The sequence below is a fragment of the Puma concolor genome, chromosome D4 (assembly GCF_028749965.1).
Source record: "Puma concolor isolate L17-30 chromosome D4, mPumCon1.1.hap2, whole genome shotgun sequence".
Classification (NCBI taxonomy): domain Eukaryota; kingdom Metazoa; phylum Chordata; class Mammalia; order Carnivora; family Felidae; genus Puma; species Puma concolor.
Genome location: NC_141679.1, coordinates 5,186,557 through 5,211,804, shown reverse-complemented (window position 1 = coordinate 5,211,804; position 25,248 = coordinate 5,186,557). Strand labels below are relative to the sequence as shown.

At 44.2% G+C, this 25,248-nt stretch overlaps 1 long non-coding RNA gene across 1 annotated transcript in view; it reads right to left on the bottom strand.

The window, feature by feature from the left end:
• The window catches only part of LOC147574681 (uncharacterized), a 34,768-nt gene extending 33,145 nt beyond the window's left edge, over positions 1–1,623 (bottom strand). The window contains exons 1-2 of the long non-coding RNA XR_015243272.1: positions 1,055–1,623; positions 572–675 (exon numbers count right to left, since the gene is read on the bottom strand). This is a non-coding gene — a long non-coding RNA (uncharacterized LOC147574681). The remainder of the gene's footprint in view (positions 1–571; positions 676–1,054) is intronic.
• Between the last annotated feature and the right edge of the window lie 23,625 nt (positions 1,624–25,248).

The following is a 25,248-nucleotide window of genomic DNA, read 5'->3' as shown; positions in this document are numbered from 1 at the left end:
GGAATTCTTGTTTCCCCGAGGGTTTGACAGAAAACCCTCAGAACATCTTCGGTATCTGAATCGTAAGCATCTTTCAGAACTGAGTCTGAATTTACAACTGGGTTAGGCTTGTATCTTTCCATCCCGGGACGTAGTTCTGAGAACTGCTTCCGTTTCGTGGCTTCTCATAAACCTGTGTTCCTCTAGAATTTATAAAGATATGGAAATATACCTTGTGGCGTAACTATTTCACACCCTAGGCCTAGGAGGTGGTCCCTCTTGCTGGGAGGAGTGTATGGATTCATCTTTGCCCCAGAGTCTCACTGGCTAAGCTCATGGGGGCTCCGGGATCCTACTCACATGTCCTGACTTTCTCTGCAGCAGGTAGCACGGTGCCTCTCCTTAGGAGAACACATCTGGGGACATTCGTCAGAGCCAGGCCGGTGGGTGGGTACCGAACAGTCCAAAAAGAACAGGCACAGCCTCCCAAAATTCATACGCATTCTTATACACAGAATTAGAGACACTTCAAATGTTGGGGGTTAACAGTGTAGTTACCTTCTGAACGGTAAAGAGTGCCGCACTGACTTACCAAAAGCAGGAAGTCTCCAGTCTCTGCTTCCTGTCCCAGGGCTAGGGTCGCTGGGTCCCACCCAGTTCTCTCCTCCAAGATGGTCACGGGCACAGCTCCCTCTTCTGAAACCCACAGAGTAACAGTGAATGTACCCATCCATAAGGAAGTCTACATGAAAGTTTCGCAAAGCAAGGGAGGGGGAAGGGAAGTTAGCTCCGGAGCGTGGAAGGAAATTCAGTGTCAGCATGTACTTCGGCAAAGTCCTGGCATCGTGACGCCCTTCGGCCACTCTCTGCTCTCTGCACGCTTTGCTTTGCTCTCAGGCAGCACTCAGCTCGTTGGCTTCTTTCCCCGCTATCCTGACCCAGACTTTCATTTCGGAGGAATCTGAGACCTTAATATTAACCAGATGTAGAATGTAGGGAGGCAAGACACAGGATCCCTTGATAATCGGGATGGATTCCTCCTGCCCATCCCATAACCCTTTCCCCCCCAACTTACCCAGTGATTTGCAGTGACTGGTATCCCAGGAGGCAGTCGGGGCTTCAATGCAGGGGGAGCACTGTTGCGTTTGCGGGTGGAAGCAAGCAGCCCTCACCCCGGGGGTCCGACAATTTCTAAATCCAGGGTCCCCAACTCGGGGGCAGGAAGAAAAGGGTTTGTGAGCAGATCATTAAATGGTTAATAAGTGAAAGCGATCGCTAGTTCGAGTCCTAACCTGCTCCTGTAAAACAATACGCCAGGGAATCGGTCAGGATGCAACCCAGGGCACCGACAGACAGCCGGACGGGCCACTGCCCCCCGCACTCGGGAGAACAGCGGCCTTCACCACGATGAAGTCCAGCCGCTCCTTTGTCTTTGCCCCACTTGGTCCCGATCGTGTCTCGAGTTGGAGGATGGCATCGGCCGAGTCCGAGGCTTATGCCTTCTAGCTGGTGGCCGTCAGCAGCTCCCAGAAGGGGACTCTGCCTCCTTCATCCACGATCGGCATGAAGTCAAGCCTCCAGAATGTAACAGCCGATCCCGCAGTTGACACGTCCGTTCCTTGCTCCCCAGCGGCTCGCAGAAGCAAGTCGGGACCCCCTGAGAGCTTCCGGTCATGCGCCGTCAATGTTCTTTTCAGTGGCCGGAAGTGGGCCCCACGGGGCTCACGTGGTTCATTCCCCGCAGAACCGTCCTGATGATCGCGCCTCGAGGACGCGTGAATGCCACCCTTTCTGGTTATCCGGGGCCTGTTGCAAAAGCGGAATCGTTACAGGGGCCTCGTCTCTGACACTCGGCATAGAAAAAGCAGGTGGAGGCAGCGCTGTGCGTTTTCCCCGCCAGCGGTCCAGGGATGGGGCGTGTGCTCACCGAGAAGCGCTTTACTGGCCGGCCACGGGTAGGGATTTTAGGGACAGCATCCAAAATAGGAATAGTAATCCTCCCCCAGAGGAGGTCTGGCGGGGTTTTCTTGTTTTCTTCTTCAGCTGCTTTTGAAGTCATTTCCCCTCCCCCTCGAGAACCGGTGGGATAGAATCATCACGCATGTAAGCTGAACGGGCTGCTGGCCAAGCCGGTAATGACACAGATGACAGATGAGGGAATAACCTCGGGGACCAGCTGCCCCGGCCGGGGGCTCGTCCCAGACCTGGTCCCCAGGCCTGGTCGCAGGCCCACGCTCATCGAGTGCCTGCCACTTGGCCAACGTCGCATTGGGTTTTACAGGGAAATAGTGGCCACATTTCCCACCCTCTTGCAGGAGGTATTGCCTTAATTTTGATAGTGAGAATGCATTAAAACAACCTTTTTTAAAAATTGATTTATTTTGAGAGAGACAGAGACAGCACCCTGGGGGTAGGGAGGGGAGAGAGAGAGAGAGAGAGAGAAAGGGGGGGAGAGAATCCCAAGCAGGCTCTGCACTGTCAGACTGGAGCCCAACGTGGGGCTCGAACTCATGAATCCATGAGATCACGACCTGAGCCGAATCCAAGAGTTGGAGACACTTAACCGTCTGAGCCACCCAGGTGTCCCTACAAGAACCCTTTTCAAGTAAATCTTTCCCCATGTAAATATGAACATGTGAATGGTTTTGGTCTGGTACACTCGATAACATGCAACTAAGAGGATGAAGGAATACAATCAAATTAGAAGAGAAAAAAAACAACCACTCTCTCCTTCCTCGGTAAAATTGTGTCTCAGAATAACTGGGCTTACGAAAGCTCGAAATACAAAGGCTCCTGATGAAAAAAATATGTGATTGGGAGAGCTCCAATTAGACACTTTCTAAAATATTTCTCTTTCTTCTGACTAGAGTATTTTAAGCTACAGAGAAGCTCGTTAGCTGGAATGGGACTCATTGAGGACTGATCCTTCAGAGACAGTGCGGAGCCAGCCTGCCAACAGGCACGTGTGTGGGGGACGCATGCAAGGTAGGCTCTCTGTGCCCCAACGTCTGGCAGAAACCTCACACCCAGGCGTGAAGGCAGTGGGTGAGGACAGAGGGCGCCAAGGGGGGAAGGACAGAGGATGGCTCTCAGGGAAGATCGCGGGTCCGGGGCCAAATAGTCTTGGACTTGGCCAGTCCCCAGTTCCGGGCGAACTTGGAAATGTCACCAGATCTCTTCAGAGTGTCCCAGAAAATGTCTCTGCGCGAAGGCTAAATTCTCCGCCAGCTCCACAACTCTGTTCGTCATTGAATTCGTTTGCTGCAATTTACTGTGTAAACCTTTTATAGTCCTCTTTAAATTTCAGGAGCATTGGACTTGTCACTGATCTGGACATCAGAGCTCTAGAAAATGGCTTAAATTAATGAAAAATTCCATATAGCCCAATGTCGCGTGTCTTAAGAGACTGCCTTCCTGTCCTGACGTTACTCGTTGATTACTCGATTTATCTGCACATGGTTAACCTATCTCAAAAGTGAGCAAATATTATTCAGCAGAGTAATATTTCTAATACAGTGTGTCAAAAGTTACATTAAATTCTCCCTGAAATATAGTCCCCTTACAAAAACTGTGCTTCTTTTATTATATTACCAATGATAAACTGATTGCCTCAAAGTTGAAATTCTCTTGAACAGGTGAGCGCTCTCAAAAAACACTTTTACATAGAATTTTTCTTATTGTAGCACATCGATTTTTTTTTTTGAGAGAGAGAGAGCACACACACGAGTGGGAGAGGGGCAGAGGGAGAGAGAGAGAGAATCTCAAGCAGGCCCAACACAGGACTCGATCCCACGATCCTGGGATCGTGACCTGAGCCGAAAGCAAGAATTGGTCTCTCAACCAACAGAGCCACCCAGGTGCCCCATGCATTGCTTTCTTAATTGTTTTGTTTGGAAATAATTAGAGATTGGCAGGAAGTTGCAAAAATGAAGCAAAAAAAACTCCATATAATCTTCATCCAGTTTCCCCGAGTGGTTGCATCTCACGTAACATCGGAACACTATCAAAACTAGGAAACTGACATTGGTACGATGTACCTGTGTCATTTTATTGCAGGTGTAGCCACCACCACAATCTGGACACATAACTGCTCCATCACCACAAAGATCTCCCTTTTGCAGCCACGCACGCCCTCCTCCCCACCCCAGCCCCATCCACCATCCATCCCTACAACCCAGCAGTCATCTACCTGTCTCCTTTTTTGTCATTCTGTCATTTCAAGAACGCTGTATAAATGGACTCCTACAAGATGTGCCTTTCAAAAGCCAACTCAAAAATTAGCTTTCATCATTCGGCCTAAGGTCTTTGAGATCCAGCCAAGTACCTGCACATACCAACAGTCGATCATTTGATTGTGGAATAGTGATCTGGCGTATTCGTATGCTATGGTTTAACCGTTCACTTATTCTGGACTATTTGGTTGATTCCAGTTTATGGTTATTACAAATAAAGACGCTATAAACAATCATGAGCACATATCTGCATGGACTTAAGTTTTAATAGCACTTGGATAAATGCCTAGGAGTGCAATCACCAGAATAAACCCCATTTGGACACGGTGTATGATTCCTTTTATATATTGTCAAATTCTACTTGCTAATGTTTTGTTAAGGACTTTTACACCTATGTTTATGAGGGCCGTTGATCTGCAGTTTTCCTCTTTTGTACAATCTGGTTTTTTTAAGTTTTTTATTCAAATTCCAATTAGTTAACATAAAGTGTACTATTAGTTTCAAGGGCACGCTGTAGCGATTCAACACTTCCGTACATCACCCTGTGCTCATCACAGGTGGACTCCTTAATCTCCATCGTGTATTTCACCCATCCCCCCACCCACCTCCCCTCTGGTGACCATCAGTTCGTTCTCTACAGTTAAGAGTCTTGCGTACAGCCTGGTTTTTATATCAAGGTACTACTAGCCTTATGATACGAACCGGGAACCATTCTCTTTGTCGACTTTCTGGAAGGGATTGTGGAGATTGATGCTAATTCTTCTATGAACATCTGGTAGAATTCTCCAGTAAAAACATCTGGGCCTGGAAATTTTGCTGTTGGAAGTTTTTTCGGTTATGAATTAAATATCCTTAATATCGGTTTAGGGCTATTCAAGTGAGGCAGTCCATGTTGGGTGAGTTGTGGTAATGTCTGGTTTATGGGGACGGGGGAGTATTGTAACACTGATCTATTTTCTCTAAATTATCAGATGTATGTGGGTGGAACTGTTCAAAGTATTCTCCTAGTATCATTTTCACATCTTCGGGGTCTGTAGTGATAGCCCGTATCCCAGGTATTGGTAACTTGCTTTTTTGTCTATGTCAGTTAGTAGAGGATTGTCAATTATAGTGATCTTTTCAGAGAATCAGCTTGTTTTCATTGCTATTCTCTATTTTCCTTTTCTATTTTATTCCTTTCTGTTCTTATGATTCCCTTCCTTCTCCTTGCCTTGACTTTATTTTGCAACTATTCTTTTAGTTTCTTGATACGATAGCTTAGATTTTTTGAAGCTTTTTTCTTTTCTAATTATACGCATTTAATAAAATAAATTTCCTTCTCAACAAAGGCTTTGCCTGTTCCACAAAGTTTGATATGTTATATTTTTATTTTTATACAGTTTAATGTATTTTATTATTTCCCTTGAAATTTCTTGAAATTAGGGGTGTATTGTTTATTTTCTAAGTGGAAATGTTCCTGTTATCTTTATTTTACAGTTTTATTTTATTACAGTTTATTTTACAGTTTAATGCATTTTATTGTTTCCCTTGAAATTCCCTTGAAATTAGAGGTGTATTGTTTATTTCCTAAGTGGAAATTTGCCTATTATCTTTATTTTATATTTCTGGTTTGATTCCATTTTGGATGAAGGACACATTGTACATGATTTAAATTCTTTTAAATTTGTTGAGATTAATTTCATTGCTTAGGATATGGTCTTTTCTGGTTTACATTCTGACAAGAATGTGTTTTCTGCTATTGGCAGGTGGAGTGTTTTATAAATATCAATAAAATCCCATTGATTCATGGTGTTGTTGAGTTAGTCCATATTCTTGCTAATTTTCTGTCTAGTTTTTCTATCAATTAATTGTTGAAAGAGGGATGTTGAAGTCTCCCAACTATAACTGTTGATTTGTATATTTCTCCTTTCAGTTCCATCAGTTTTTGCCTTACATATTTCATGGCTCTGTTGTTTGGTGCATATATGTTTAGGATTGTTACATCTTTTTGGTAGAGTTGACCCTTTTATCTTTACATAATGTCCATCTCTGTTGAAGGCTTGAATAGAACAAGAGATAGAGGAGGGAGAAATTTATCCTTTTTTTTCCTGTCTCATTGCTTAAGCTGGGACATCTCATTTCATTTTCTCCTGCTCTTGGACTAGGATTTATACCATCATCTCCCCTGGTTCTGAGGCCTTTGGACTTGGACTGAATTACATCAGCAGCTTTCCTGGGTCTCCAGCTTGCAGAAAACAGACTGTGGAACTTCATAGCCTCCAGAGTCATGTGAGCCAATTCCACATAATAAATTTCCATATGTGTGTAGAGATAGATATATAGATATAGATTAGATATAGATATAGATATAGATATAGATATAGATATAGATATTGCTCTATCGGTATTGACCGTGGTTCCAGAGAAACAGAATTAAAAAGATAGGTTTTCTGAATTGCTTCTAGATTTCCTGGAATTGGTTCTCTAATCTGATGATATTTTAAGATGTGAATGAATCTGTTTCAGTAGTAAAGAGAGCACTGATAGTCCATTGTGTGAAATATTTATAGAAACATGAAAAATATCTGCATTGGATGCTTCTAACATTATAAAGAGGCTAAATGACTCTCTATATAACACTTTTGAACATCTGTGGAAAACTAACGTATATGATTTTGGTTGATTGCTCCTAAGGTCATTGGACAAGATGCTGAAAGAAAGGCATGAGCTTAGGGATTCGAATTCCCAGTTCAAATGCCACATAAATGACCTAAGAGTGTCTATGTGTGTCCTAAAGGAGACCGTCACCTCCTGTTGCTACAGGGCTGGCACACACGCACAGAACCTTATCATGCACCTGGTTGAATTACAATGCAAGTTGAATTCCCAGCCTTGAAGGGGTCTCCTGTTAAAATGAGGCCATTGATTGGGAAAGGGTAAGATCCTGTAAGTTGCTACAGGCTCTGTGGGAAGATCCTGATGAAGCTGGGGACATTAGACCTTCTTGTGGTGAGACTCCTTTATCAGCATTAGTGTTCTCCTCACTTCTGGCAGAGATGGCCTCTACAATATGACTTATAAGGAGGTGTGCTACACTCTAGAATAACTACTTTGGCTTTATAATTTATACCCACAAAATTTATACAGTTTTATAATTTATACAGGAGGAACGTGTGTGGGAATGGATAGTAAGGATGTGAGATAATGGAAGAAAGAACTCATTATAAGTCTGGATCTGAACTTAAACAGATCTGCATTTAAAACATTTTTTTAAAGTTTTTTAACGTTTATTCATTTTTGAGAGAGAGAGACACAGCATGAGCGGGGCAGGGGCAGAGACAGAGGGAGACCCAGACTCCGAAGCAGGCTCCAGGCTCCGAGCTGTTGGCACAGAGCCCGACGCGGGGCTCGAACTCACAAACCGTGATATCATGACCTGAGCCAAAGTGGGGCGCTTAACTTCCTGAGCCCCACAAGCATCCAGAGCTTCTGCATTTAATGTCACAGCTCAGGGAATTAGAAGGGGCTCTAAATGGTTAGTTGGTTGACCAAAACGTGGACCAAAATGGGGCCCACGCTGATTGGCTCTACAGCCTACTAAATTGTTTTTAAGTTTATTTATTTTGAGGGGGGCGGAGCAGAGAAGAGGGGGAGAGAGAGAACCTCAAGCAGGCTTCGCGCTCTCAGCGCAGAGCCTGACGCAGGGCTCAACCTCACGAACCTTGAGATGGTGACCTGAGCCAAATTCAAGAGCCGACACCTAACCAACTGAGCCACACGGGCGCCCCACGCCTACCAAATTCTTACGTGATCTGTATAAGCAGAAATTTTTGGGTCAAGTGAACAAAAGCCTACATTAAACCATAAAATAGAAAGTCACGGCTCCTCAATTGAGACATGACATGAGCCAGAAGCTCTTGAATGAAGGGAAGGCAGGGTGTCCGGCATATTACTGAAAGTCCGCACTGTTATTCCTCGTCCCAGCTTTCCCCTAAGAGACCCATCGCCTTGTACCAGAGTAACCATGACTTGGGGAAAAGGAAGGATCTGATCAGAGCTTTAAAGGACTTCTGGACACCGGCTCTGAAGTGATGCTAATTCCAAGAGACCCAAAACATCACGGTGGCCCAAAAGTCAGAATGAAGTCTTATGGGGGTCAGGTGATCAATGGAGTTTTAGCTCAATTCCGTCTCACAGTGGGCCTGCTGGGTCCCCAAACAAATCCTGTGGTTATTCTCCCGCTTCTGGGATGTATGTTTGGAACGGACCTAACTTAGCTGCTAGCAGAACCCCTACATATTTGCTCCCTGACCTGTAGCGTCAGGGCTACTGATGTGGGAAAAGCCAAGTGGGAGCCACAAGAGCCCCTGCCTCTCCGTAGGAAAATAGAAAAACAAGAGAAGGACCACATTCCCGGAGGGACTGCAGAGGTCAGTGCACCCATCAAGAACCTGAGAGAAGCAGGGCGAAGTGATTTCTGCCACACGCTGTCTGGCTCCCAGAATGGCAGTGGATGATTACACGCTTAACCAGACAGTGACTCCAGGACATGGCTTCATCGCTTGAGCAATTTAACACATCCTCTGCAACCTCACGTTCGGCTACTGATCTGGCAAGTGGCTTTTTCCCCTACTTGTCTACCAGGCCGACAGCAGATGCACTTTGTTTTTGGCTGGCAAGGCCCTCGATATGTCTTCACGGCCCTACCTCGGGGGCGTATCAACTCTCCAGCCTGATTTAGTTCTCAGAGGCCTTGACTGATTGCCTTTCCCTTCCGCAAGATATCACACTAGTCCATTATGTTGATGACATTATGTTGCCTGAACCTAGTGAGAAAGAAGTGGTCACTGCTCTAGACTCATTGGTGGGACATTTGTGTGTCAGAGGGTGGGAAACAAATCAGACAATAGGCAGAGGCCTTCTGCCTCAGTGAGATTTCTAGGGGTGTGGGGCATGATGAGAGGTCCCTTTGAAGATGAAGGATAAGTTGGGGGTGCCTGGGTGGCTCGGTCAGTTGAGCGTCTGACTTCGGCTCTGGTCATGATCTCATGGTTCATGGGTTCAAGCCCGCGTCAGGCTCTGTGCCTTCAGCTCAGAGCCTGGAGCCTGCTTTGGATTCTGTGTCTCCCTCTCTCTCTGCTCCTCCCCCACTTGTGCTCTGTCTCTCAAAAATAATAAACTTTAAAAAGTGTTTAAAAAAAGATGAAGGATGAGTTGTTGCACCTGACTCCTCCTAAAACCACGAACGGGGCGTGATGGGTAGTGGCCATCTTTGGATTTTGGAGGCTACGTGTTCCTCATTTGAGTATGTTACTCCAGCCTTTTTGCCAAGTGACCCAAAAGGCTGCTCGTGTTGAGTGAGACCCAGAACAAGAGAAGGTCCAGGCTGCCGTACAAGCTGCTCTGGGCCATATGAGGCACCATTTGGGCCACGCGGTGCTTAAAGTGCCAATGGCAGATAGGATTGCTGTTTGGAGCCTTTTACAGGCCCTTATAGGGAGATCAAAGAACAGGCCCTAAGGATTTTGGAGCAAGGCCCTTCTATCTTCCATAGGTAACTACTCTCCTTTCGATAAACAGCTCTTAGCCTGCTATTGGGCCAAGAGACTGAACACTTAACCATGACCGCTAAGTGACCACGTGACCCAAGCTGTCCATCATACGCGGAGTGCTCTCTTACCCACAAAGCCATGAAATTGGGCTTCCACAGCAGCACGCCATCATCAAATGGGAGTGGTGTATACATGATCAGTACAGGGCAGGTCCCGAAGCACAAAGAAGTTACGTGAAGACGTGACCCAAATACCCATGGTCCCCACTCTTGCTACACCGCCTTTCCTCTCTCAGCATTGCACATGTGGCCTCTTGAGGAGTTTTCTACAATTAGCTGGCAAAGAAAGAGAAGACCCAATTCTGGTTTACAGATGGTTCTGCATAATATACAGGCCCCACCAAAAAGTGGACTACCGCAGCACTACAGACCTTCTCTGGGACATCCCTGCAGGACGGCGGTGAAGAGAAATCCCCGCAGTGGGCAGAGCTTCAGACAGTTCACCTGGTTGAAAGACAAACTCTCGCAGGGAGAAATAGCCAGACAAGTGATTTTATACAGAGACATGGGCTGTGACCAATGGTTTGGCAGGATGGTCGGGATTTGACTGGAAAATGGACCATAAGGTAATTCGAGGAGCAGGTATATGAATAGACTTCTCTGTGTGGATGGAAAATGTGAGAATATTCGTATTCCATGTGAATCCTCACCCAAGGCTAACCTCAGCACAGGAGGATTTTAATAATCAAGTACCTAGAGGGGCGCCTGGGTGGCGCAGTCGGTTAAGCGTCCGACTTCAGCCAGGTCACGATCTCGCGGTCTGTGAGTTCGAGCCCCGCGTCGGGCTCTGGGCTGATGGCTCAGAGCTTGGAGCCTGTTTCCGATTCTGTGTCTCCCTCTCTCTCTGCCCGTCGCCCGTTCATGCTCTGTCTCTCTCTGTCCCAAAAATAAATAAACGTTGAAAAAAAAATTAAAAAAAAAAAAATAAATAATCAAGTACATAGGATGACTCGTTCTGTGGCTACCAGTCAGCCTCTTTCCCCAGCCTCACTTGTCACTGCCCAATGAGCTTATCAACTCATGGTGGCATCATGGAGGTGACGCATGGGTTCGGCAACATGAACTTCCATTCACCAAGGCCAACCTGGCCATACTCACCACCGAGTGCCCGATCTGCCAACAGCAGAGTCCAACACTGTCTCCAACATGGCCCATTCCCCAGGGCGATAAGCCAGCTACTTGGTGGCAGATTGATGACATTGGATAGCTTCCATTATGTAGGGGGTCTACATTTTGTGCTCACTGAAATAGACACTTGCTGCATGCAACACTTCTGCCAAAACTATTACCTCCGGACTTACAGAGTGCCCTGTCCACGGGCACGGTATTTCATACCGCATTCGTCCTGATTAAGAAACACACATCATAGCAGAGGAAGTGTGGCGATGGGCCCGTGGTCGTGGAATTCGTGGTCATACCACGTTCCCCGCCATCCTAAAGCGGCTGGCTTGATAGAACAATTAAATGTCCTTTTGAAGACTCAGTTAAGTGCTGGCTGGGTGACAATACCCTTCAGATAAAGCTTGTCCGGGGTGAGGTTCTCCAGAGGGCCGTATGTGATCCGAACGGTATCTTGTAGTGTTGTTTCTTCCATAGCCAGTGTTCATCGGCCCAGGAACCAAAGGGTTGAAATGGAAGGAGTACCACTATTACCCCCGGTGACCCATTCGAAAATTTTTGCTTGTTGTTCCTGTGATCTCATGCTCTGTGCCGCTCTGAGATCCAAAAGGGTGAATGCTTCTACCAGGAGACACAGAAATGATTCCGCTGAACTGTGGAGTTAAGACTGCCACCCGGCCATCTTGGGCTCCTCCTGCCTCTGTATCCACAGGCAAGGAAGGGAGGTAAGGTTCGTTGATCCCGACTACCAAGGGGACTGCTTGCAGACTATCATTCCACAGTGAGGGTGGGAGAGTGTATCCGGGATATACAGGAGATTCCTCGAGGCATCTCTTAGTGAGGCCCAATGCCCTGCAGTGAGGTTCAATGGAAAACGTACAACAACCCGATTTAGGCATGACTACCAATGACCCAGACCATTCAGGAATGAAGGCTTGGGTCACCCCACCAGCTAAAGAACCACGACCAGCTGGGGTGCCTGCAAAAGCTAAGGGAACACAGAATGAGCAACAGAAGAGGTAGTCGTCACACATACCAGCTACAATCACACGACTAGCTACAAAAATGAGGACTATCATTGCAAGGAGTATTTACTCCTTTTTTTTGTTATGAGTGTGTGTGTGTGTGTGTGTGTGTGTGTATGTGTGTGTGGGGGGGTTTCCCTCTCTTATTCCCTTATCATGTAACATCAAGATGTATTGATTTTATACCATAGTACATAAGCATTACTGACTTTACATTATATTACTCAAGGACTTTACCTCCTCTTGTGAGGATGGGGCTAGTGCCTTTTCTGTTGAATGTAAGATTGTCGTGTCATGTTAGAATCGGGTTGAATTATGGCCTTGCTATTGTCTTTCTTAGAGGTTAAGTATTATTTAAGGAGATTCATAGGAGTGTCACGTTGGCACAGAGTTTGTTATTTGTGATGGCTAGCTTTATGTGTCAACTTGACTGGCCACGCAGTGCCCAGATTAAGCATCATTTCCAGGTGTCTCTCTGAGGGTGTTCCAGATGAAATGAATATTGAAGTTGGTGGACCCAGGAAAGTAGATTGCTCTCCCCAGTGTGGGTGGGCATCACCTAACCTGTTGAAGGCCTGCTTAGAATAAGAATAGAATAAGTGCCAGAGGAGGGAAGAATTTTCCCCTTTTCCCCTGCCTCACTGTTGAGCTGGAACATCTCCTCTCATCTTCTCCTGCCGTCAAGACTGGAATCTACATCGCTGGTTTTCCTGGTTCCCAGGTCCTTGGAGTGGGACTGCGTTATACCTCCTGCTTTCTTGAGTCTCCGGCTTGCAGACAGCAGATTGTGGAACTTCTCAGCCTCCATTGTTGTGTGAGTCAACTCCCCATCACTCTCACACACACACGCACACGCACACGCACACACACACACACACACACACACACACACGATGCAAGTTCTCTTTCTTTGGGGAACGCTGACAACATGTATTAGTTCGTAATATCATACAGGATAGTTTCTGCTCCAAAATCCTCATGCTCCAACTGTTCGTCCCTCTTTCCTCCCAAACCCCTGACAACCACTGATCTTTTTACTGTCTCTCCAATTCTGCCTTCCAAAATGTCATAGAGTTGGAATTATACAGTATGTAGCCCTTTTAGATCGACTTCTTTCACTTAGGAAGATGTATCCTAAGGTGCTTCCATGTCTTTTCATGGCTGGATAGTTCATTTCTTTTGATCACTAAAAAATAATATTCCATTACATGAGTATAGAATGGGTTATTTACCCATCCACTGAAGAAGGACATCCTGGTTCCTTCCAATTTGGGGAATTTCTGAATAGAAGCTCTGCAAACATTCATGTATAGGTTTTTGTAAGTATATAAGCTTTCGACTCATTTGAGTATATGCCAAGAAGTTTGATGGGCAGATTGCATGTTAAGTGTATATTTAGTTTTTTTAGAAACTGCCAGAGTGTCTTCCAAAGTGGCTGTACCATTTTGCATTCCCACCAGCCGTAATTAGAGTTCCTGTGGCTCCACATCCTCACCAACATTTGACGTTGTCAGTGTTCTGGATTTTGGCCGTCCTTAATAGGTACATTTTTGTGGGATTTTATCGTTAAGTTTGTAATTCCCTAATGATGTATGACATTGAACATCTTTGCATATGCTTATCTGACATGTTCATAGCTTCTTTGTTGAGGCATTTATTAAGGTTTTTTTTGTTTGTTAAGATTTTTAAATGAGACTCTTCCATTTTTTTTAGGTTTAGCCTTAAGAGTTCTTTGTATATTTTTATATGAGTCTTTTATTAGATTTGTGCTTTACAAATATTTTCTCCCTTATCTGTGGCCTGTCTTCTCATCCCCTTGGTATTCATTTCTAAGTTTCTAAAATTTTATTTGTGAGTTTATTTGGGATAATATCTATTGCTTTTTGTTCAAGTTCACTATTTATTTTCTGCAATACCTAATCTGCAGGTGATCCCGTCCAATGTACTTTTGACCTGAGCTATTTTAATCTCTAGAAATTTGATTTGCATCTTTTGTATACCTTCCTTTCTCTACTGAACATGTTCACTCCTTCCTATAACTTCTCAAAAATATAGAATGTAATTATAATATCCATTTTAATTTCCATCTAATGCTTTAATCTCTCCATTTCTGGATCAGTTCTAATGCATCGTTATTTTGCCTTCTCATTGTGGTTCGATTGTCCCTCTTTTTAGCATACCTAGTAATATCTAATGGATGCCAGTCATTGAAATTTTTACTTTTTTGGTGCTGAATATTTTAGTATTTCTATAAATATTCTTGCCTTTGGTTCTGGGTTGCAATTAAATGACTTGAAAATCATTTTGTCCTTTTGGGTCTTGCTTTTAAGCTTTTTAGGTGGGGTCCAACCAATGCATGGTTGATGTTAATGAGTCCCCACTTTTCAGGATTGAGTACTATTCTGAGTACTGACATACTGAGTGGTTTTCCATTTTGGCTGGAGGGACCAGGCATTTTTCTTGGCCGTGTGTGGGTTCTAGGGATTTGTTCCTTCTGATATTTTGAGGTCATTCTTTGCCCTGCCTTGGGTAGTTGACCTACATGCTGATCTGTGCTCATAAGCCCCCCTAGCCTAGTTTCCACTCACCTGGCCCCTTCTCATCCCCTCCTTTACTCGGCCACATTCACAGTGGGTCTTGTCCAATTTTTAAAACAAGCCTGGCTCTTTGTACGCAGTTTTTATTCCTTCCACCTAGAATGTGCTTCCTCAGCCCGGCTTCACTGGGGCCAACTGGCATTGGGCTCTGAGCTCCCATATCGCCTTTTCTTATGCAAATGTGCATCTCTAATTTCCTCTCCAACCCTGTTTCTCACCTTCAAATCATTTTGTGATTTAAAATAACTTGTTTGCATGTTTTACTTTCCTAAGCTATCTCACTCCGTAGTTGATAATCACATGGGGACGGGAACTCTCATTTTTTGCTTACCACTGGATTCCTTATGTCTTGGTCGACAGAACACTTGGTTAATAACTGTTTAAATAGGGACCTTTGGCCTGATCGCTGACTAGAAACTGCCTCTATCAATTATTGCATCTCTGTTGTATGATTTATAATATCAACATAGTTATGGCTTATGGTCATATTTGTCACATGTTTACTAGTCATTTTCTGCAAACTCCTCCCCGAGGATCTGGGTTCAATCATAATATTTAAGTGAAAGTCCAACTTTATATGTTAGATTCTGTTGGTTTTCCACTCATCCGTCACCGAGTTTTATTTCCTTTATATTTTTTATTTTTTAAAACATGTAAAAATTTTTAAATTTTATTTATTTATTTTTAAGTTTTACAATTTAGACTGGGGTCCAGCTCAACAGAGCCTTCTACCTTCGCTGATTCCACCGGGGCCCGTTGCTTTGGCTGTGGTTTCACTGGGTGGTAGGTAGGGACGGGGGAATGTCCCTCATCCATTCATGAGCGTCACTAATTAGATGATGAGGCTTTTGGCTACTGTAAGAGAGTCATAGCAAAAAAAGAGAGAGAGAGAGTCATAGTCATTCCTGCTGTTTACCTGAGCTTCATTGAATTTCTTCACTTCGGCATTCAGATCACTGTGTTCCTGAGTTGTAAAGGTCACATATTGAAATAAATTTGGTAGAGGCAGAAATACATTTTTCCCAAAGATATGCTGATAATAAACCCTAATAAATACCTTTTTCCATTTTTTTCTGATTCTGACAAAAAGTCCCAGTGCATGGGGCGCCTGGGTGGCTCAGTCGGTTAAGCGTCTGTCTCCAGCTCAGGTCATGATCTCACGGTTCGTGAGTTCGAGCCCCGCGTCAGGTTCTGTGCCGACAGCTCAGAGCCTGGAGCCTGCTTCTGATTCTGTGTCTCCCTCACTCTCTGCCCTTCACTCCCTGCTCTCTGTCTCTCAAAAAATAAATAAAAGTTAAGATAAAAGAAAATAAAGTCCCAGTGCTAAAAGGCTTAATAACAAATTTTTCAAGTCTTGAATCGCTATATTGTACACCTGAAACTAACATAACACTGTATATTAGCTAGCTGGAATTAAAATAGAAACTTTTAAAAAATCTTCCAAATCAATGGGAAAAAAAAACCTTGTAATTGAAGTTTTGAAACTTAAGAAGATATTTTCTGAGTTAACTAGGTTATTGCTCTGAACAAGTATCTTCTTGTCATTATCATATCTATTTAATTTTGGCTGTTAATGTATACTAGTAATTGGCTTTTTATAGACCTCTGAGAAATCACATTGGCTTAAAATATCTATCATTAAATTTTAAGTGCAAATAGGTTAGGAGAATATGGATGTAACAGTATACCTATAACACGATTTAATTAGTGGGAAAGTATTTTGCAAATATTTAATAAGCCACTTGTACCAACTCTCTTCTAGCTTTGGGATCGTTTATTTTTTCTAAGGAAAGAGGGAAAATCCTTAAGATGCGAGTTGATTAATCTTTCTCCACAACGGTGAAGTACACAATTTCAGAATTATTTTGACTCTGAGGATTGTTCGCTTTTAGGCAACAATTATACATTTTATCGGTTTTGCTGTTGCAAAGTGACATGGGAATCACTTGCCAAAATGTCCTGCACTCAGACAAAGAACACGGCGGTGACATCGGTCTGCAGTGCAGAACGCTAGCCCGGCAGGAAGCACAGCTTTGCCGATACTGACCGAGTCATTTCGGTCCTATCGAGACATAGAAACGTCGATGCAATCTTGATTCCAGGAAGGAAGGGAAATTGCCGAGGGATTGGGCTGAATGACTCCTTTTTCCTCCCTAAAGGGGGATACATGCGTTGATTCCAAACATTTGTAAAAACAACTAACCAAACACTTCTCGTTGACAACATCAAACGAGATGGGCTTCAGGGGCTCGTGGGAAAGGTCTGATTTTGTGATAATTCAGGACCTTTCATCTAAAGACGCGTTTCTCTTTTCAAAGCGATCTCTTCAAGAAGCCACATGTTATGTCAAATATTCTGCCAGGTCTCGGAACCCATTATATATATATATATAGAGAGAGAGAGAGAGAGAGAGAGAGAGAGATAACAAACCGCAAAATCTTGAGCTGGTGTATATTACCAGGTAATAGGCGAAGTGAAATTTTTCCAAGTTTATTTGCGGTTTCAAGACTTGGCCCTGTCTCCCTGAAAAGTCTGTAAGGACTCTGTGCAGCTCCTTCCCACACATTTTTGTGAGTGTATCTTGGCCCGGCCAATGCCAGGCGGCCATGGGCTCACTTCCTTCTCCTAACACGGGTCTAGAGTCACCAGTTGACGCTGCGTGTCCGGCCTTTGAAATCCTCTGACGTGCAGACGAGATGTGCTGCAATCCCTGTTTCTGACAGAGGCGGAGACGAAAGCCAGGGCGTGTAAGAGATTTGCCCAAGGTGCCAGGACCGTGACCCCCAGGGGTGTATTAGTTTCCTATGGCCGCTGTTAACCAATCTACACGCTCAGTGCTTTAAAGCAACTGCTGTTCACTATCCTACAGTTTTGGGGGTCAGACATCCGAGGTGGGTCTTCTACCTAAAGTCAGGAGTCGGCAGTCCTGCTTTCCTCCAGGAGGCTCCAGGGGAGAATCTATTCTCTTCCTTTTCCAGCTTCTGGAAGATGCCCACATTCCTTGGCTCATGGCCACACGTGCCCATCATATGAGGACCCTGGTGAGCACACTAGGTAATCCAGGATCATCTCAAGATCCTTAATGTGCAAAGTCCCTTTTGCCCACGTGGGGAGACATAGACACGGTTCTGGGGATTAGGATGTGGGCATCTTTGGGGCCATTATTCTCACCAGCATGATGGGCATGTTTGCATTGTGGACTGTTGCCTCCATTATGAAGTGTGTGTGTGTGTGTGTATGTGTGTGTGTGTGTGTGTTTTAATGTTTATTTATTTATTTTGAGAGAGAGAAAGAGAGAGCACAGGCAGGGGAGAGGCAGACAGAGAGAGAGAATCCCAAGCAGGCTCTGACAGTGCATAGCCTAATGCGGGGCTCAAACTCACTAACCATGAGATCATGACCTGAGCTGAAATCAAGAGTTGGAGGCTTAACCGACTGAGCCACCCAGGTGCCCCTAAAGTATTAAAAGTTACATCATATGACTCTATTAGTACAAAGACAAATATAATTATGGCCCAATTTTTAAAATATATTCACTACTATAATATTCATTTTTTTCTTACAATTTTGAAAGAAATTAAAGTTAAGCTTTTTTTTTTTTTTTTTTTTTTTTTTTGGTCAACCTGCTGTACCTCACGGATAAGTAGGTCCTGGATGAAAAAGCTAAAAATGCAACTTGGGTGTTTGGACCTCCATTTCCATCCTCTTTGCACTAAATTTCTTGGGCGTAGCTTGGAACTTGAGACTGAACTGTGCTGTTGAGTGCAGGTGCTTTGGAATATGCTGCCACGTATGGCTTTCTTCGACTTGGCCAAGAGTTTACTTGGTCACATGACGTTTTGGCTGATCCCTGCTGTCACTGAAGCTGTCCTTAGGCTTAGGAAGCCTCCACCCAGGAAAGCCAGCCATCACACCCGCACAGGTCTTTCCTCACTGGGAAACACTTTTCCGGAGAGGCACATGTGAATCCATTTCCCACCTCCTGGTTTATGCGAAGATCCGGGAGGAAATTCGTTCCCCTCTGAAGTAGAAATCGACCTTCTCCAAATTGCTCTCTCTCTCTGGCACACGGCGTGAACGGGGAGTCTGACGGTTTATTATATGACTTTTGTGACCGTTGATGGGGCACACTCGGGACAGCGAGATGGCCCGAGACCTCCAGCTGCATTGGGTTGCCTGAGTTCCCCCGCCTCCCAGGGGATGACTGGTGCTCCCCATAGGCTACTGACATGGCTCAAACTAGCCAATCCGAAGCCTGCCTCCTACCCTGTTCCTTCCCAGGGAAACCACACTAAGGGCCCTTGTCCACATTTTCCCCTCACTCCCTCTGCCTCTCTGCCTCAACCCTGTGATTCCCACATGGCCCTCCATGGTCGCCTCCCCCCCCCACCCCCCGTGGGAGCCTGTGAGTATAATAAACTATCTTTTCAATGGCGGTCACCTTCTGATCTGTTGACCTTACACACACATGCCTCCACATCAAATACCCATCGAAATAATGAGATTTTCACAACCCAAAGAGCTCATTGAACCCAGGGTTATATATATATATATATATATATATATATATATATATATATATAAGAGTCCATGCATTTAACAATGGGACGCGTGAATTGACATCGTGAAACCTGAATGTGAGCAGCAAGCCATTTGGAAGTCAAAGGTGAAGGAAGGTATGTTTAAAGAAGGAATTAATAGGGGCGCCTGGGTGGCGCAGTCGGTTAAGCGTCCGACTTCAGCCAGGTCACGATCTCGCGGTCCGTGAGTTCGAGCCCCGCGTCGGGCTCTGGGCTGATGGCTCAGAGCCTGGAGCCTGTTTCCGATTCTGTGTCTCCCTCTCTCTCTGCCCCTCCCCCATTCATGCTCTGTCTCTCTCTGTCCCAAAAATAAATAAACGTTGAAAAAAAAAAAAAATTTAAAGAAGGAATTAATAAATGAGATCTGGTTCACAATTCACCTTCTGGGAAGGAAGACAAATGCTCACTTTATTGAATATTAATTACACGTAAAGCACTTTGTAAGGACTGTCTAATTTAATCCTCACCGCAAACACGTAAGTTGAGAGTTATTATATCCTTATTATAGATTTAGAAATTGAGATTTGAGAAATGTAAGTGATTTCTTTTTTTTTTTTTAATTTTTTTTTTCAACGTTTATTTATTTTTCGGACAGAGAGAGACAGAGCATGAACGGGGGAGGGGCAGAGAGAGAGGGAGACACAGAATCAGAAACAGGCTCCAGGCTCTGAGCCATCAGCCCAGAGCCCGACGCGGGGCTCGAACTCACAGACCGCGAGATCGTGACCTGGCTGAAGTCGGACGCTTAACCGACTGCGCCACCCAGGCGCCCCAAAGAAATGTAAGTGATTTCTTAAAGTCGTATAGTAAGTAAGTCGTTGGCCCGATTTTCAGTCAAGTCTGACTCACCATTGCCATTTCCAAAATGCAACATTATATACTTCTAGGTTTCTGCAAACATTTTTGAAAAACAGGAGTTGGGAACTGAGGCCGAAATTCACAGTAACAAGTTGAACATGGAAAAAACTCCTTCAGAAGATGCCAAAATTTTTAATTCATTTAAAAGGAGAAGGAAATTGTAAGGTGTATGAGATCTGGAAGGAAGAAAAGCGATCTCCATATTTTCACAGAAAAGTCAGGGCTCTGGTCCCTTTGAAGTTTGTTTACTTTACCCCGGAAAGATGAAAGCATCTGCAACATAAGGCCGATGGTGGGAAACCCGCTGTTACTAGATGCTTCCTTTTCAGACCTGTCCTGCCAGTTTCAACCAATTCAGGCTTTGACCTTGTTACTTCCACCTTGAGGATAGTGTAAATACCATGCACAACGGGAATGATCTCAAGTGATTATGTTCTACTAAAACTATTGTCTATAGCCTATTAATTCTTTGATCAAAGTCTGTGCGGTACAGGTAAAACACTGAAATTTTTATATCATATTCATATTCCACTCGAAGTGTTTCACTAACTTCAATTCTTTTCTGTCTTAATTTTATAGAAATAGTAGATTTATCAATCCTTCCCTGTGCAGTGTCACATAATATTTTACTAAGTCTAGTTTTTGTCATTGTGCACTTTTGGCTGTATGAGAATGACTTGACCAATCAGCTAACAATGACCCAATGTCGGGGCGCCTGGGTGGCTCAGTCAGTTAAGCGTCTGACTCTTGATTTCGGCTCAGGTCATGATGTCACGGTTCGTGGGTTCAAGTTACCTTCCTCAACTTCTCTCTACCTTGGTTTCCCCTTCTGGTAACCATTGATAGAAATAAGGCCAATCTCAGGGTTTCTGGGTGGCTCAGTCAGTTAAGCATCTGACTCTTGATTTCGGCTCAGGTCACGATCTCGCGGTTCATGATCTCGAGCCCCCGCGTCGGGCTCTGCTCTGACAAGGAAGAGCCAGCTTGGGATTCTCTCTCTCCTTCTCTCTCTCTGCCCCTTCCCTGCTCACTCGCTCTCTCAAAATAAATAAATAAACTTAAAAAAACCCACAGTTATCCAATGTCTTATTATAGGTTTAAGATTTGTCCATTTTTACTCAAACTTTTTTACCACTTGAAATTTTATCTCTTCTCAATATTATTTCAGGTCAGTTATTTCCCCCAATTATAAAAGTTTGCATGTTTATCATTGCTGTTTAAAATATTACCAAATTATGTGACTCAGTAGTGTTTTTGCCACAACCAACGAATACCAATTCTAGTTTGTCTTGATTTCTTCCGCCAGCACAAATTAACTACGAATTGGGTAGTTTTAGATGTGACTGCCATCGTGTTGTTATGACATATATTTCAAACTCTTTATAAAGAACTCTTTGGCCTGGTAAAAGGTTACCCTACATATATTCTCTTCAAATGAAAGAAAAAATCTTTATAGACTGAATTATAGCAAAATAGAACTCTAATTCCATGGAGTAGTAATTGTGGGAAAAGATGATCATGCCGTCTGCCAACTCCTTTTTTCTTTTTTTTTTTTTAATTTTTTTTAACGTTTTATTAATTTTTGAGACAGAGAGAGACAGAGCATGAACGGGGGAGGGGCAGAGAGAGAGGGAGACACAGAATCAGAAGCAGGCTCCAGGCTCTGAGCCATCAGCCCAGAGCCCGACGCGGGGCTCGAACTCACGGACTGTGAGATCGTGACCTGAGCTGAAGTCGGACGCTTAACCGACTGAGCCACCCAGGCGCCCCGTGCCAACTCCTTTTTTCTTAAGTTTATTTGTTAATTTTGAGAGAGAGACAGTGCGAGAGAGTGGGGGTGGGGCAGAGAGAGAGAGAATCCCAAGCAGGCTGTGCACTGTCATCCCAGAGCCCAACGCGGGACTTGAACTCATGAATCATGAGATCACGACCTGAGCCGAAATCAAGAGTTGGACGCTTAACTGACCGAGCCACCCAGGCGCCCCTACCAACTCTTGATCAGGAGAGTGGCCTCAGACTTGGAACATTTCCTCCCACCGAAACGGGAGCCCTTGTAGCCTGTGCCGGGCTTATCACCTTGTTCGGGTCTATCTTCTCCCGTTCCGGATTTGCGATGTGATTCTTTGTTCTGCTTCAATGTGCGTGTCATATGGCACCTGGCCGGCCCCACTGCTCTATCTGCTCCCCCTGGAGAGAAAATGAGGTGCTTCCCTGTAGCCAAGGGGGGTGCGTGCCCACCATCACCACGCACGGGCTCAGGGGTTAGACCCACTGCCCCTGGAGACCAATGTTCACTCTTGCGGTCCATCTTGCCCTGCCTCTTCTCTGTGTGAGGAGAGCATCGTTTCATCCAGCGCCTGTGTGAGTCATGTGATTTTTGGCAACCCCAATCCCTGCAAACCCTGCAGGGCGCTGACCCCCTGGAACTGCTATGCTTTGTGGCAGGATCCTCCAACAAGGGGCCCCCCCCCAGGGGTCGGGGTGGGGGGGGGCAGAGGAACAGGTGTTCCTTACTTAACAGTAATGACAAGACTCCAGCTTTGTTGGGCCTCCCACGCAAGACCGATTGTTCAGTTAAGTAAGTATAATATTGATTTTGTCTCGGATTTAGGAGAGGTACTTGTGCTGTATTTTTGAGAATCCAAGAAATGTCTGCAAATTGGAGGTTATTAAATCAAAAACAAAAAAAAAATCTAAACCCTGGAGAACAAACCAACACTCCTTCCTTCCTTCCTTCCTCTTCCTCTTTCCTTCTCTTTTTTCCTTTCTTTCTCTTTCTTTCCTTGTTCCTCTTTCTTTCCTTCCTTCTTTCCTTCTTTCTTTCATTCATTCTTTCCTTCTTTCCTTCCTTCCTTCCTTCCTCTTCCTCTTTCCTTCCCGTTTTTCCTCTTCTTTTCTTTCTTCCTCTTTGTTTCTTTCTTCCTCTTTCCTTCTTTCTTTCTCTTTCTTTCTTTCTTTCTTTCTTTCTTTGTCTATAAATTTTTACTCTGAAACCAGTGAAAAAATATTGGTCTATTTGTGTAGACCTTCAGAGATGCACTATGACAAATAAAAGATACACGCTTTGTAATTCAAAAAGTTGTGGTTGAATGCTGGTTTCACCATTGAGTACGTACTTGACTTTCACACATTTACCTCCTCACACGTGGCTTTAGTCTCCTCACTGTAAAATGAAGTTAACAGTACCCATTTCTCAGAATTGCACGGAGACTAAAGGAGCTAGTGAGTATACACTTAAACTCACAGAACATATTAAATAGTCAGTACATGGTAACCATTAATGGCCTAGCTTTCTTTTTTTTTTCCATAACGAGGAAAATCTAAATTTGAATGTGAGAGTGTAATTCTGCATTTAATTTTTTCTGGTTAATTTTCTTTTGTCACGTTCCCTAAATCCAAGGAGGTCTCCTGACAACATGACAAGATTTAGAACTAAAACACATGCCGAGGGAGATTTTTACCTCTCCGCTGCGCAGATCCCTTAGTCAATTAGCAATATAAATATGGCTATTTACTTAATGCTACCTTTCCGCAATGGGTGACTAGATTCGCTTTCTATGTGTATCTCTCTGAGGGATTGAGGCAAGATGGGGATTACTAGGCTGCCGTTTGCATCAGGTTCTGTGCTAAAAGATTTCTCACTATTTCTGTCTCAATTCTCAGAGCACCTTTCCATAGTAAATATGACTCATTTAGGGGTGCCTGGGTGGCTCAGTCGGTTAAGCCTCCGACTTCAGCTCAGGTCACGATCTCGCGGTCCGTGAGTCCGAGCCCCGCGTCAGGCTCTGTGCTGACAGCTCAGAGCCTGGAGCCCGTTTCAGATTCTGTGTGTCCCCCTCTCTCTGCCCCTCCCCTGCTCATGCTCTGTCTCTCTCTGTCTCAAAAATAAATAAATGTTAAAAAAAAATTTAAAAAAAATATGACTCATAATTTTACTTATCAAGAAATTAATAGTCGGAAGACTTGTCCATCGTTCCAAAGACACCAGACAACCACAAAGAAATGGACTGGGTTTGGCATTCCCATTCGACTCTGGGTCCTCCCTACCGTACCGGCTTACTACAGACATGAAAATAACATCTTCATAGTCAAATGAAATTATTATTATTACAATTACTTTTCAAAGAGCACCCATAATAAGCTACACTGTCTGCATCCGTTATAGATATTTTTACCGATTCCGTGGATTGCTTTTAATTTGAGTGTTTCTCTTACATAATCTACAAACTGCAGGCTTAGCTAGGCAGAATCCAAATCAACTTGTACGTATTCCCATACATTCAGCCCTCCCATTGGCCAGCATCAGAGAAAATTAGCTTTTTTTTTCCCCATCGTGATACATGTATTGGAGATGAACTTTCTACAGAAAGAAATGACAAAGTTATCAGAAAAAGTAGGCAAAACCAAAGAAAGTTGCAAAGTTTCCTATCTTCTGCAATAGAAGAGAAATAGTTTGGGGCGCATTCACTCCTTTGGGCCAGTTTTTAGCGGGAGGGCCAGAATTTGATCACCAAAACTTGAGTTTTCATATTGTTTTAGTGAGATTGGTAGATTCTCTTGAGTTTTAAAAAACGTGTGGCAGACTGTATCCTTTGGATAAATACCTAGTAGTGCGATTGCTGGGTCGTAGGGTAGTTCTATTTTCATTTTTTGAGGAACCTCCAAGAATGGAATCTTGCCATTTGCAACAACGTGGATGGAACTGGAGGGTCTTATGCTAAGTGACATAAGTCAGTCCGAGAAAAACAGATATCATATGATGTCACTCATATGTGAAATTGAAGAAGCACGACAGATGAACACAGGGGAAGGGAAGTAAAAATAAGATAAAAAACAGAGAGGGAGACAAACCATAAGAGACTCTTAAATACAGAGAACAAACTGAGGGTTGCTGGTGGGGTGTTGGGTGGGGGTGGGGGCTAAATGAGTGATGGGTACTAAGGAGGGCACTTGTTGGGATGAACACTGGGTGTTATCACTAAGTTCTATTCCTGAAATCATGATTACACTATATGTTAACTAACTTGGATTTAAATTAAGAAATAAGTTTAAAAAGAAAAAAAAAGTATACTGGACTGACTCAGTGAGGATATATATGACTCATAAAAGTGATTTTAGGGGCGCCTGGGTGGCGCAGTCGGTTAAGCGTCCGACTTCAGCCAGGTCACGATCTCGCGGTCCGTGAGTTCGAGCCCCGCGTCGGGCTCTGGGCTGATGGCTCAGAGCCTGGAGCCTGTTTCCGATTCTGTGTCTCCCTCTCTCTCTGCC